This window comes from Bubalus kerabau, chromosome 4 (genome assembly GCF_029407905.1).
Source record: "Bubalus kerabau isolate K-KA32 ecotype Philippines breed swamp buffalo chromosome 4, PCC_UOA_SB_1v2, whole genome shotgun sequence".
In the NCBI taxonomy this organism is placed as follows: domain Eukaryota; kingdom Metazoa; phylum Chordata; class Mammalia; order Artiodactyla; family Bovidae; genus Bubalus; species Bubalus kerabau.
The window spans coordinates 103,588,544-103,603,403 of record NC_073627.1 but is presented as its reverse complement, the minus strand read 5'-3'; the positions used below and the strand labels follow the sequence as shown (position 1 = coordinate 103,603,403).

At 41.4% G+C, this 14,860-nt stretch overlaps 1 protein-coding gene and 1 long non-coding RNA gene across 31 annotated transcripts in view; one reads left to right on the top strand and one right to left on the bottom strand.

Moving 5' to 3' along the window:
• Window positions 1-749: 749 nt before the first annotated feature.
• On the bottom strand, window positions 750-6,204 carry LOC129650021 (uncharacterized). Its single transcript, XR_008713540.1, has 3 exons — window positions 4,610-6,204; window positions 3,590-3,656; window positions 750-1,568 (listed from the first exon to the last, which is right to left on the bottom strand). It is a non-coding gene; the product is annotated as an uncharacterized LOC129650021 (long non-coding RNA).
• A 37-nt stretch (window positions 6,205-6,241) lies between these two features.
• KDM4C (lysine demethylase 4C) overlaps window positions 6,242-14,860 on the top strand; it is a 405,440-nt gene continuing 396,821 nt past the window's right edge. For 21 of the 30 annotated variants that reach the window (XR_008713536.1, XR_008713537.1, XR_008713538.1 and 18 more), the window contains exon 1: window positions 6,322-6,452. The gene's annotated coding sequence lies outside the window, so the exon portion shown is untranslated. Of the gene's footprint in view, window positions 6,453-6,601; window positions 6,957-12,059; window positions 12,657-12,749; window positions 13,920-14,860 lie in introns of those variants that run through there. The other 9 variants (XM_055578088.1, XM_055578091.1, XM_055578093.1 and 6 more) reach the window with 8 other exon arrangements.

Sequence of the window (14,860 nt, the reverse complement as noted above, 5' to 3'; positions counted from 1 at the left end):
GGAAAGAAGTCATCTCATAAAAGTACAAAGCGAAGCAGTAAGTGCTGATGTAGAAGCTGCAGCAAGTTACTCAGATGTAGCTAAGATGAAGGTGGTTACACTAAACAACAAATTTTCAAGGTAGATGAAACAGCCTTACAATGGAAAATGTCATCTAGACTTTTATAGCTAATAAGCAGAAGTCAATGGCTGACTTCAAAGCTTCAAAGGAGAGAATGATTCCCTTAGTAGGAGCTAATGTGGCTGGTAACTTGAAGTTAAAGCCAATGCTCATTTACCATGTAGAAAATCCTAGGGCCCTTAAGAATTATGCAAAATCTACTCTGCCTGTGCTATATTAATGGAAAAAGAAAGCCTGGTTGGCAGCCCATCTGTTTACAAGATGGTTGACTAAATGTTTAAAGCCCACTGTGGAGACCTACTGCTCAGAAAACAGATTACTTTCAAAATATTGTTGCTCGTGGACAATGTACCTGAGCACCCAAGGGCTCTGATCCAGGGGTACAACAAGATTAGTGTTGTTTTCACGCCTGCTGACATGATATCTGTCCTGTAGCCCATGGATGAAGGAGTCATTTTGACTTTCAAGTCTTATTATTTAAGAAATACATTTCATAAGCTATTGTGGTAATAGTTATCCTATGATGGATCTGGACAAAGTCGACTCATCGAAAGCCTTCTGGAAAAGATCAAGCATTCTAGATGCCATCAAGAACATTTGAGATTCATGGGAAGAGGTCAAACTATCAACATTAAGGGAATTTGGAAGAATTTTATTCCACTCCTCATGGATGACTTTGAGAAGTTCAAGACTTCAGTGGAAGAAGGAACTGCAGGTGTAGTGTAGGGAAATAGTAAAGGAACTAGAATTAGAAGTGGAGCCTGAAGATGTGGGTGAATTGCTGTAACCTCATGATGAAACTTGAATGGATAAGGAGTCACTTCTTACAGATGAACAAAGAAAGTGGGTTGTTGAGATGGAATCTACTCTGGAGAAAGGTGCTGTGAAGATTGTTAAAATGACAACAAAGGATTTATATTAGTACATAAACTTAGTTGGTAAAGCAGCGATAGCATTTGTGAGGATTGACTCTAATTTTGAAAGAAGTTCTACTGCGGGTAAAATGCTATCAAAGAGGCTTGCATGCTACAGAGAAATTATTTGTGAAAGGAAGAATCATTTGATGTGGCAAAGTTTATTGTTGTCTTATTTAAAGGAATTGCCACAGCCACCCCAACCCTCAGCACTCACCACTCTGATCGGTCAGTAGCCATCAACACTGAGGCAAGACCTTCTACCAGTAAAAAATTTACAACTTACTAAAGGCTCAGATGATGGGTAGCATCATTGATGGGTAGCATTTTTTAGCAATAAAGTATTTTTAAATTAAGGTCTGTACATTTTGAAGACATAATGACATTGCACACTTAATAGACTACAGTATAGTGTAAACATAACTTTTATATACACTAGGAAACCAAAAAATTCATTTGACTCACTTTATTGCAGGCTCTGGAACAGTCCCCCCATTTTCTCCAAGGTATGCCTGTATATTGTTTGCCTGCAACTAAAAAGGGTTTGAAATATCAGTATATATAGGGCTGAGATATAATATGGTTGAGAAAGCTTAAAAAAATTAAACTAACATAATTATTGTAATGGAGTATTACATTTCATAGTGAGTTACTGACAACCCTGATAAAACTACCCAAGTAAAGGAAACAAAAAAAGAGAGAAAACTCCTTCAGTTACAGAGATTCTTAAGGGTCAATAGGACCAAAGGAAAAAGTAGCTTGGTCTCCTTTTCATTTGTTTTTCCCTTCACGTTTTCCTCTTTCTAATCAACAAAAAATTTCGTTCAATAGGAAGGGGAAGGTTCAGAAGTTTTACCCTTTGTTTAGCAAGTTAAACCAACCTGGGAAGTCCATTTGTCAAAATGGGTAAGAAAATTGCTATAACAAATACACAAAAATTAAAAAATATATATAAAAATTAACATACTAAATATTTGAAAATCTTTAAATTTTAAATGTCACATATAAAATGCATAAACCAAACCATAAGTGTACAGCTTGATGAATTATACAATTATTATCATCCAGGTTAAAAAACAGAACATAAGCAGCACCCCAGAGGTTCCTTTCCTCTCCCCAATTGTTCCACCCCTTTCTTCTCAAAGGTAACCATTATTTTGACTTCTAACACCATAGAATAGTTTTATCTACTTTTAAATGTTATAGAAACACATTTAAAACTAGATGGATGCTTAAAAGTAGAATACATGCTGGAGTAACAGCATGTATTCTTCTGGGTCTGGCTTCTTTCACTTACCATTTTATTTGTGAGATTTAGCCATTCTGTTATGGGTAGCAATAATTCATTTATTTTTATTGCTGGATAGTTTTCCATTGTAGAACTGTACTGACATTTACATCTCTACTTAACTGCGAATAGATTTTTGGGTCCCTGCTTGAGCCTCACAGGTAATGCTATAAAACTTTCTGTGTATGTGTTTGATGCATGAAAGTGAAAGTGAAGTCGCTCAGTCGTGTCTGACGCTTTGTGACCCAATGAACTGTAGCCTACCAGCCTCCTCTGTCCATGGGATCCTCCAGGCAAGAATACTGGAGTGGGTTGCCATTTCCTTCTCCAGGGGATCTTCCCAACCCAGGGATCGAACCCAGGTCTCCTGCGTTGCAGGCAGACGCTTTACCCTCTTGAGCCACCAGGGAAGCCTGTATTTCTACTGGTGGTTCTGTTCCCCCACACTGTCACCAGTGTTTGTCAGTTTTTATTTTTAGCCATTTCTGTAGATGCATGTTGGTATCTCACTGGCTTTATTGTGTGTTCCATGAGAGGAAGGCCACTTCTGTCCTATTCGTAGCTATGCTATGCTATGCTATGCTAAGTCACTTCAGTCGTGTCCGACTCTGTGTGACCCCACAGACGGCAGCCCACCAGGCTTCCCCATCCCTGGGATTCTCCAGGCAAGAACACTGGAGTGGGTTGCCATTTCCTTCTCCAATGCATGAAAGTGAAAAGAGAAAGTGAAGTCGCTCAGTCGTGTCTGACTCCTAGCGACCCCATGGACTGCAGCCTACCAGGCTCCTCCGTCTATGGGAATTTCCAGGCAAGAGTACTATATCGTTATCCAAAGCCTGTACAAATAACATAAAACAGTACAAACAGCAATAATAACAATAATACATAATAAAAAGGATTGATTGACAACTATATATACTGAGTTTGCAACTTTGGTTTAGGTATGTAGTTTTATTTTTATTTGGAAAAATAAATATTTTTTTATTGTGTTATGATTAGATGTCATAAAATAAGTTCCAATGTTTTCCTTGATGTGAGAGAAAACATAAACTACCTCATTTGTTCCCCCAGTCCCCCACCTTATGAAACACACACAGAACTGGAGGCCTAGAGAAAAAAATGACATATCACCCCCAAACTTTAATTTTATTCAAATATTTAAAAGGAAAATTAAATATTTTAAGTGGTAATTTTAGGTGTCTTTTATTAAGACATAATGGTATCCAAACTGATTGAATATTTAGCTTATACAGAGGTTTGACTCACTTCAGTGTCGATCCCCACATCCTTGGTCACCGTATTCTTTTTGGCCATTGCGACTCAGACTGAAAAGCTTTGGTAATGATAAGAAATTAGTGAGGTGTTTCAGTTGGGTGGAATCATGATCCAGTTTTTATTTTAGGAGGATAATTTTGACTTGCAGTACAGAAGATGGGTTGCAGGGGTATGGGATGGTTGGAGAATGCATGGGAAGTAGGGAGATCATTAGGACACTTCTATAATAATCCTCATAAGAGATAAATTGATCTGAGCTTCAGAACACAGGACACAGAGAACAGCTACCAAGACTTCTAATTTTATTAGGTACTCACTATCATAGTCACTGTAACACTTTAAAAAGTCATCTAAACATCTAGTATTGGTTGGTTTGTATTGTACCTGTATAAGTAACAGACATGTATGTGATAATGATAAATAGAAACATTAATGAGTATTAGTTATTTAATACTTTATATTTTCAAAGGTCTAATGGACTTCAATATATTTAAAATTAGACTATATTATTTAGTAGTGTATCAATTTATCAATTTGCTGCATTATACATATTTAAAAAATTTACTAGTATTGTCTCTGAGGTGAACAGTAGTTTACATAAAATAAGCTTCAAAGAAAATCTATGTTTCCATTATACAAACTCCATCTTATTACAACTGGCATTTTTAATTTCACCCAAATAAATTAACCTACTATATGGCTAAAATTTTAATTTTCATTATAATTTACAATAGAGGTATTTCAGTATAAGAAGGACACAACATTGTCTTCTGTGACATGAATCCAGTTGATTTTCTAGTAGGCTGAATTCAATTTCCAAAACTAAAGCGCTTAATATTAATAGATTCAATGCTTTTCAGCTTTTGAAGTATTTTGACATTGTACATTACCTTCTTTAATGTTCAAAAATTCTCAAAATTAGCAAAGCTGGTATGTCACCCTCATTTTTCAGATTAAAAAAAAGCAGTCTTGATTTACTGTGTTCAACAAATGTTATTTGTGGAATATTACCTGTCTGCAAATTGTGAACGGACTGGAATTCAGGTTTCCAGACTTAATTTGGTGTACTAGGTTCCTAGTCCAATGCAGCATATGGCTTCCAAGGACCCCGGTGTTTAGTAGCTGTTTCTTAATCTCAGTTCAGTTTTCATATCTGTAACAAGGAGATAATACCTATTCACTGCAGGATTATAAAGATTAATTTTGTTAATATATGTGAAGCTCTTTAAACAAATATCAGGTTCACAGTAAGCCCTAAATGACTGTCTTGTTTTAGCATATACAACTGACTTGTAAGGAAGGTTGTGGTCCTCATAGTATACACAGTTGGAGAAGTCCCAGTTGAGTTTACATGTTAGCGAAGTTCAGACGTGTACCTATGTGGGTAATGGTGCCTAAACCTTGTTTCAAATTTAATGACTAAAGAAACATGGTGACCCAATAGTCCCATTAGCTTTACTTAATCACCCATATTTCACCTGCCTTTGCAGTGCTCCTTCCGGTGAGAAAAAAACTTCCAGGGTGCGGTAAATGCACCTGTTCAGATATTTTAAAAAGCAAAAATCAGTGGATTGCAGTAGAAAACACAGCATATAAGACAGCCCAAGTGTGCTCAGAAGTGTAAGCTTCTGCCCAATCTTAGCCGAGACGTTAGGGGAAACGCCACAAGGGACCCAGCTGGAGTCTCTACAGGAAGTTAAAAAAAAAAATTGTTCAGCTTTGCAAAACACCTGGTACTCAGCCATCTGTCTTTGGTAGTGCAAAGGCTTAATTAAGTAAGGTCTGTGTGGTTCTTCCGCACATCTTGTAAGGCAGAGGTACAGCTCAGGAGTAACAAGTTGTAGCAAGCTAGTTTAACTACTTTCTGAGGGGTCCGGAGGCACTTGAACTTCCTGTTACAATTTAGGCCATATTGCTGTCATCCCATGTTTCTGAGTGACCTCCAGTCCTAATTCCTATTGGGGTCACCTGGGGACTCTTCAACTCAAGAGCACACCTGCGCCGGGTGGGACTTGTTCCGCGTAGGTGACTGAATTACGGGACAGTTTGACTCCTCTCGGCTAATAACAAGCTTCTTGCTTGAGTTACTTGTTAAGGGGTTGGCAGGCAGACACCTTTAGCCTACTTGGGACCTCCCATGTCGGTCTAGAGGCTCAGAAATCTCAGCCATAAAACACTGTCAATGCTGCCCAGCAGCAAGTCGAGACATCCTAGCCAGGCTCCTCTGGGCATTGCGAGGCCCCACCCATGGCAACGCCACTCTGACGTCTGCGCGCCGGGGACCGCCATAGGCCCGCGGCGGAGCCCTGGGCGACGTGTGGCGCGTGGACTTCATCAGGTCCAATCCTGCAGGAACCCGGTTCGCGCTCCCAGGCAAGGTTCTGTGCACCTGTCTCTTCCTTCTGCTCAAGTATCTTCCCCTTCTGGGCAAAAGAGGACATGTTCCTTTCCAGAAAACACGAAGCGCGGCGGCGAGCGAGCCTAGCCTAAGAACTGTGCGAAAGATTAAGCCGAAGCAAGAAGGTGCTTGGCACCTTTAAGCTGTTTGGAAGTTCACGTGACCCACCAAGTGCCGGGCCCCAGCGGTCACGTGACGACGCGCGCGCCCTCGCGCAGGGAGAGCCGGCTGGCCCCGTGCGCGCGCCTTCGCCGCTGCCTCCCAGCCCTCGACGGGAGGGTGAGGAGCGGCGGAGTGATCGGGCGACTGGGGCCGGGTGCGCGTGCGCAGCGAACAGCTGTCACCCAGTGCGGAACAAGTATTCCAAATTTCCCAAATCTCCCTGGGCCGGAGGCCACCGTTTTCCTTCTCATCTTCCTCCTCGGGGTCGTGTCCTCGCCCCCGCCCGCGCGCCAGGTAAACCGCTTTTCCGGAGTCCGGGGGATGGGGCCGGTGGGGGGAGGGGCCCGGGCGGTCTTCCCGGTACTGTCCCGCTCCGCGCGGGGCAGCAGTGGGTGCCGGCGTCTGGCAGAGCGGAGACGCCGGGCCGGAGACGCTCGGTCCGCGGACGCCGTGGCTGTCACTCTGGCGAGAGAGTGGCCGGCCATGGTCGCAGGGCTGGGAAGTGGGAGCCAGTGACAGCCCGCTCCGGCCCTCGCGGGGGTTCGGTCCCCGGGCTCGCCGTTCTCCCGGGGACCGGAGTCGGGGTCGCGCTCGGTGGAGCAGAGGAGCGCGCGGTGGTTCGGGAATGCCGACTCCTTACCTTTCCCCTTCCAGCCCGGTCTGCGGCGGACTCCGGGGAGGCCGGGCCTGGCGCGCCCCTCGGGGCCATTTCTTCCCTGGGACTGTCTCGACCCGCGACGTGAGGGTGAAGGCTCCTCTCCAGACCACCCCACCGTAGGCAGCTTACTCCTCTCCTGGGTTCGTCCTTAGCCCCTGTGGCTGTCCTTTTGGTTTTTCCGGTGTGGGGCCATTTCCTCCTGCAGTGCTTCTAGCCGTGATGCGGTGTAGACAGTGGGTGCTTAATAAATATAAGTCGGATCGGGTCGCGTGGAATGCTAGGCATGGCACGTGGCGAGGGGTGGGAATGTGAAGAAAGGAGCCAGGTAGGCTGGGGCTCCCGGCTCGATCTTGGGGTTTTCCTCTGGGCTAAGCCAATGAAACCAGCAGGGCTCGATTCGGATGCTTTCCGGGTGAACTCGGAGCCAGTCTTCCCTTGAGCTGCAACCACGCACGTCTGCACGGTCTGGCTTTGGTTGTGGGCGATGCCTGGGAGGTTTTTTGTCTGATTCCTCCCCCCTAGAGAAGAGGGGACAAACTTTTTTTTAAAAAAGCAGTTGGCAAATTACCCTGCGGGATGATTTGTCAACCGCTGCTTCGTAAGTATAGGTTAAAAGTTGCAATCGTTCCACCCTTATCCTCGTGGATGTTTCTTGGTAGGGTCGGTTCACCTACGTTCAGACCAAACTTTGCTCCATTTCACCCACTTGAATTCGCAGTATTTTTTTTTTTTTTAAAATCTCAGGAAACTCAGCTTCGCTGTTTCTTTGACAACAGTTACAAATATTCTACTTTCAAAATGTCGTGGTTGAAAATCAGTGGCTTTAATCTTAAAGATCCATTTTTACTTCGTAGCACTCAGTTTTTTTTGATCTTTAGTCAAGTTCTCCCACCTTGCTAGTCCTCTCCCAAACCCCCAGGCTTTGTTTTGGAATGTATTTCATGGTAATTCGGGTTTTTAAGGCCCTCTTTCTTCCAATTTAAGGTGCTGTGAAAAGTTTGCACATTAGAGCACCCTCACGAACTTGACAGTACAATTTAAATAGTAGAGTTGTTTAATTTTATTAACAGACTATAATCTGTTGCTTTTGTAAAGTTAAAAACATATTTTAAACATTGCACGTGCACAGATACTTAAAACGGGTACAGTCCATTGCTGTCAGTAACATTCCGTGAGAATGCAGATTTTAAGAGACTGGAAACAGGTACTTAATCTTAAAATTTCTGAGACTTAAATTTTCAATTTAAGGATGAAAATTTGGTATATTGAGTTCTCTTCTGGACATCTTTATCACCCAGGAGTAGGTTAAGTGTCCCTGGGGCACAGTCTGAATTCTTTGCTTTTCTCATTGTTTTCTAATTGCTTGTTGACTGACTTTTCTATTCTAGTAGAAAGGTATAGTCTGAGCACAGGTTTTGTGTGTGATTGAATGTATTTTCTTTGTTCTGTTTCCGGCAGTTTGCCATAGTGCCCCAGGTGCTCCAGATACCCTCTTTCTTAATAAAAGCTTTATTGATATATAATTCACATACTGTGAAATCCACCTATTTAAAAGTGGATTTTCCCCCATGGTTTTAGTATATGCATCGAATTGAGCTACCATTAGCACAATCCATTTTAGACCTTTTTTTTTTTTTTTTAATCACCTCAGAATTCGTTTCCAGTTAGCAGTTATTGTCCATTTCTTCCAAATCCAGTCTCCACCCCAGCCCCTAGGCAGTGACTTCTCTATTTTGTGTCTTAATGACTTGCCTATTCTGGACTTTACATATAAATGTTAGCATATACTACTTGGTCTTTTGTGGCTAGAATTTTTTTGCTTAGCCTATTATTTTCAAAGTTCATCCATGTTATAGCATGTTTCAATACTTTATTTGTTTTTATGGCTAATATTCCATTGTATGGATATGTCACATTTTGTCTGTTCATTGGTTGATGGACATTTGGGTTGTTTCTACATTTTGTCTGTTATAAATAATGCTGTGAACATCCACGAACTGGTTTTTGTATGGATGCATTTTTTAAAAATTTTGTTATTTTACTCTTGGGTATATAGCTAGTAGTGGAATTGCTGGACTAAACATTTTCTCTTGAATGAGTGAATGAGCAAGTAGGGATAGTAGTATTGAGAGATGCTTCCTCCAAGCCTTTGAGGGTCCTGTTTTGGCTCTTTCCTGTTCTACTAAGGAAAGACCACTTCTTAGAGGCAGAATTCTCTGTGTGTGGCATTGTCCTGAGTTTAGTGCTATGTTTTTCTTGCGTGGATGTCGTTAAGATCGTCCCTTTCTGTTAACCCAGTGTTTTTTATGTATGTAATAGTCATAATGATTATTTCCTTGATACTGATGTATTTATTGTATGTTTATTAGAGATATGATAAAATATGTATATTCCATGCTCTTTAAACTCAGTGTCTGATGCAGTGCTTTCAATCTTTTAAAGTTTGTATTTTCTCTTTTTGGTAATTTGAATACTTAATGCTTCTCTGCCTGCCTTCATTTCTTTTCTTTTCTATAGACCCAAGCCTTTTTTATTTCTATGTGAGTTTCTTGGGAGCTGTGACATAGTTAAAGTCACTCTATTTTCCTTATCTTTACCAATCCAGAAGGTTTTATGGAGCCTAAAGGATACATTTAAAATATTGGATTATTATCTTTTTCTCCTTGCAGCTTCACCTGCCTCTCCACTCCCCAAGATTCCCCTGTGCCCCTACCCTTTATACCGTTTGGGAGAGGATGCTGGTCCTCTTAAGTCCACACTTGCAGGGCCTAATCCTTTCCCTACCTGAGTAATTGTGACAGTTACTTTGAGAAGTCTGTCTACTTTGCTTCTCTTTCAGTGGCCTCACATGTTCTTTCCCCAAGGATCAAGTTCTCTCAGCCCTAACCAGGCTTTGCCCAGCCAGTCTCCTCCCTCTCCACAGTTCCTTGGCTGGTTGGGGCTCATGTTCCCTCTGCTTCCACTACTACTGTAACAGCCTGTGTTCTTTGTCTTCTTAATTACATCTTATCCTTCAGATAGCTCAGCTCAGTTATCCCTTTAAGTTAGTCTTTTTTCAATCCCATACCAGTCATAGCCGTGTTCTGTAATCTCATTTATAGACTTAAACAGTTACACCATCAGTTGTGTATCACTCTTTACTTTCTATCCCCATGTATGTACAGAAAAAGTTACACGTGAAATTTTGAAAGTGGTTACTTCTGGGCAATGGGAATATGGTTAATTTGTCTTCTTTGTGTATATGTGCATCTTTGGATTTTTCTCCTGTGTATCAATAGGACCTTTATGAATAGAAAAAACCAAGTCCATGTTTTTAAGAAAATCTGTTCTCTAATAAACCATGTTTATTATTAGACTTTAGAGGAAAAAGAAAAATCATCAGTAATTGCCATTTTAACTTTTTTTTTGATAACCTCGATGAGATTTTACTATAGCTTTTCAACATAGAGATTTTATTACATTTTGATTCTTTCTATATCTAGGGACATTTAGGGATTGGTGAGGTTGCCTGGGGATGATCTTCCCTAGAAGATTGAAATTAAACTGATTCTTATGAATAGAATCTAGCATCTGTTTGAATAGGAGAGCTAAGTTTGTGTTAAAATAACTCATTTCCCCTTTTTCCCCTGAGAAATGCCCTTAATTATACATTTGTATGTTCCATAGTAGTTTTTCCTTGAAGAATTGCTTATTATTTGTGCCATTTGCCTTATTTTTGCTGGATGGTTTATTTTGCCTAGGAGTGGGTACTTGTCTTCAATAGATAACCTGTATTATGTGCCATGCACTGTGTTAGATAATGGGCATATTGTAAACACAGTAGAAAAATGATTCCTTACTAATGCATTTGGACTCCAAAATCACTGCAGATGGTGACTGCAGCCATGAAATTAAAAGACGTTTGCTCCTCGGAAGGAAAGTTATGAGCAACCTAGATAGCATATTGAAAAACAGAGACATTACTTTGCCAACAAAGGTCCGCCTAGTCAAGACTATGGTTTTTCCAGTGGTCATGTACGGATGTGAGAGTTGGACTGGGAAGAAAGCTGAGTGCCAAAGAATTGATGCTTTTGAACTGTGGTGTTGGAGAAGACTCTTGAGAGTCCCTTGGACTGCAAGGAGATCCAACCAGTCCATTCTGAAGGAGATCAGTCCTGGGTGTTCTTTGGAAGGAATGATGCTAAAGCTGAAACTCCAGTACTTTGGTCACCTCATGCAAAGAGTTGGCTCATTGGAAAAGACTCTGCTGCTGGGAGGGATTGGGGGCAGGAGGAGAAGGGGACGACAGAGGATGAGATGGCTGGATGGCATCACTGACTCGATGGATGTGAGTCTGAGTGAACTCCGGGAGATGGTGATGGACAGGGAGGCCTGGCGTGCTGTGATTCATGGGGTTGCAAAGAGTCGGACATGACTGAGCGACTGAACTGACTAATTCATGAAAGAGGATTATTTTTGGATGTGACTCTTTAGTTACGTTGTTGCTCTATATTTTCAGATATACAGTGGCTTCAACTACTATGGTTTTTATGAATTGGTCTTCCATATAAACTTTAAAACATTTTAAATATAATTTTTGCTTTACATTGGATGAATTTGGGCAAACTCTGGGAGATAGTGAGGGACAGGGAGGCCTGGCGTACTTGGAGTCCATGGGGTCACAAAGAGTTGGACACGACTTATTGACTGACAACAACAATAAATATTTGATTTGCAATGTTGTGCTAGTTTTAGGTGTACAGCAAAGTGATTCAGTTACATATATTTATTCTTTTTCAGATTATTTTCACATGTAGGTTATTACAGACTGTTGAGTAGAGTACTCTGTGCTATACAGTCATATTCGTATGTGCTCAGTTGTGTCCGACTCTTTGCAGCTCTGTGTACTGTAGCCCACCAGGCCCCTCTGTCCATGGAAATCTCCAGTCAAGAATACTGGAGTGGGTTGCATTTCCTACTCGAGTGGAACTTCCTGACCCAGGGATCGAACCCATGTCTCTTATGTCTTCTGCATTGGCAGGCAGTTTACCACCGTGCCACCCGGGAGGCCCTTAAGTCCTTGTTGATTAGATAGTTGATGTATAATAGTGCATGTATGTTAATCCGAACCTCTTAATTTCTGCCCCCCCCCGTCCCCCCTCCACTTTTCACCTTTATAAGTTTGTTTTCTAAGGCTGTGAGTCTATTTCTGTGAGTCTTTAAAGTAAAATATATTCTAGATTCTTCTAGTTTGTATTATAAGTTACTGTGGGAAAATAAGGAGCAGAATAATGTATCCTCAAATCCCTTTTGGTGATGACTTTATTTTTGTATATTTCTGTCCAGTTTTAGTTGTTAATTTGGCATCTCTACTTGTTAACAGGCCAAACTGTGATCAGTGATCTTTTCTCTTAGCTCTGCTCCTCTGAGTTTTTCATCCTTCCCACCACATTTTAGCAGTTAACTTGGGAAACCTGAGAGTTATCCCAGACACCTCATGGCTTACTCCTTGCTTTTTTTTTTTCCTCAGTCCTTGCTTTTGTACCATCACCAAACCTTGTCACTTCTGCTTAGATCTTCTAGGGTCTATCTGGTACCATTTCTGTATTCACTTCAGCTCCCTTGATATCTCTTCTCTACTCAGTAATCTTTTAAAATGCAAACTGTATCATTCTAATGACCCTCAGGACATTTAAAATTCCTGCATTATCTCTTCCTACTCCAAGCTCCTCCCTAAGCCTTATTTAGATGGTTCTGCCTTTCAACCCACTAGCTTTTCATTTCCCCATTCTATACAGACCTTTGCTGGAAGTGCCATTTTCTTATTTTAAAGATTTAATTAATTAAGCAGTTTGGCTGTGGTGAGTGTCTGTTGCTGCACGTGGGCTTCCTCTGGTTGCAGAGGGTGGGGGCTCCTGTTGTGGTTGTGTGGGCTTCTTGTTGGGGTGGCTTCTCGTAGGCGCGCGGGTTTCAGTAGTCGTGATGCAGTCTTAGTTGCCCTGCAGCATGGGGGATCTTTCCAGACTAGGGATTGAACTGATGTCTCTTTCATTGCAAGGCAGATTCTTATCTGCTGCACCACCAGGGAAGTCCCTGATAGTGCCATTTTCTGCCGGGCAGATTTTTCCTTCCCGCCTCCTTTCCAAGTACATCTTTCTGGTCTGCTTGAGTGCAGTTTCTTAGACAATCCTGAGCAGTCACCCTACCTCTTCCTCAATTTAAATCAGCTTCCCTAATGACAAGCAATCTTAATTTACTTAACTTTTTCCTTCCATAACATTTACCAGTATATAATTTTATATTTATGCAATTATTTGATAATTTGTTTCTAAACTGAAAGAATTCTACAAGGGCAGGGACCAGGTATTTTTATTTCACTTATATCACACTAGCACTTTGTTGCCTCACAGGCATTATAGTACAGGTGCTCAGTAAATCTTTGTTATACAAATTACTGGTATTTACATACATGACAAAATTCAGGAAATTAAAATCAGGCACACGGTAGCAAATACATTTTACCCATCCTGACCCCCTCCCCACGTGTAAAACTGAAACAGAAATTCCACAGAACAGTATTTTGCCACCTGTACTGTACTCCCATATTTTCTGTTGTTCTGTTTCACATGTTATAAAAAGACTGATAGATACTATCTACTAGCTCAGGTAGGCCTGCAGACTGCATTTTGAATAGCAGAAATTTAAGGCAATCCTAGGGAAATGCTTCATTTCCATTAGCCCCTCCCCACCTTTAAAACACAATTAAGTATTTTCTCAGTTTTGTCCGATGAAGTATAGCTTTAAATACAACCTCCCAACCCCCTCCACACATTTAAAATTAGGTATTGCTGAAAGCTAACTTTTCTTAGACGTTCTGGCCTCCCTCATTCTCAGAGGAGGGTTGCTTAAGGTCAAATTGAGAACAATCTACACCTGACTTACTTAGGTCTTCTCTTCTGAGTTTTTTCTGGGCCACTAATAGCCAGCACTCTTTCACCCTGCTTCCCTGAGCTCATTAGAGGTGTGTTTTAAGGCTGGCCGCTCATCAATTTTGTTTTCTGAATTTCTCAAAAACCAACAAAAAAAGATTACAGAAACGAAAACACAGGGATCAAGGCAAACCAGTAAGTATTTGTGAACGTGAATTAAGGAGCCTGGCTGGGCACCCGTGTCACATTCAGCCTATCACTCGTGCTGATTCCTAGGGCTGTGATTCTCGTCTGCTTACTTTTCAAAACCGTGTGGAAAAGGCTTGGTGCTGTTTAGCCCCACCATGAAATGTTGATCTCCACTCTCTTTTGCCAACTACATATTGGAAATAACCTAAGAGCCAAGCACAGGGATATTTTAACTGAACTCGATGCTGTGACAGAACTTTTGGGGGATTTCATATTCCTGTTCTCATTTTCAGCATTGCAGGTTCAGGAATCTGAACTTTTCCCAGTGATCCAGAGTATGTCAGGCATTGGAGGACTAAAGTCCTCAGTGTCACTCCCTTATCCAACTCACAAGAACCAGAACTCAAACCCAAGGCATACATGTTCTTTGTTGCTCTTTCTGGAAAGTCTGGCCTGTGGGAAACACATTATTTGATGACAGGCAGGTCCTGAAGGTGGAAGTGGCAAGGAGGCATCATCTGGATGGGGTATTTTCTACCTGCTGGGCTTCTCTTGACCCTTAGAAGTACTCACTTCTGAACATTCTTCCTGCAGATCCATTTTTCCTGTTGAAGGAGGTTAAAGAAGAAAGCAAATTCCTTCACTTTGGCTCTCTTTTTATCTCCATCTTTTAACTCTTTTTTTCCACTAGACATTTGACTTTTAGTCCTGAGGACATCCCTTTGTTTCTCTGATTGGACGTCAGTCACATTGCTTTGGTTCTGTTTAGGGAGTCCATCAGGTACTCAGCAAGGTCACAAGCATCCCTTTGACTGGTACTGTTGAGGCTTATTTTTTTTCCCTTGCTGGTAGCATATCTTATTCATTTTGCTTTTATTTAATTTTCAAAAGGAAGCCTTATCTAAAATTTGATCACTTTACTGAGAACTGTCAGTCTACAACATTCA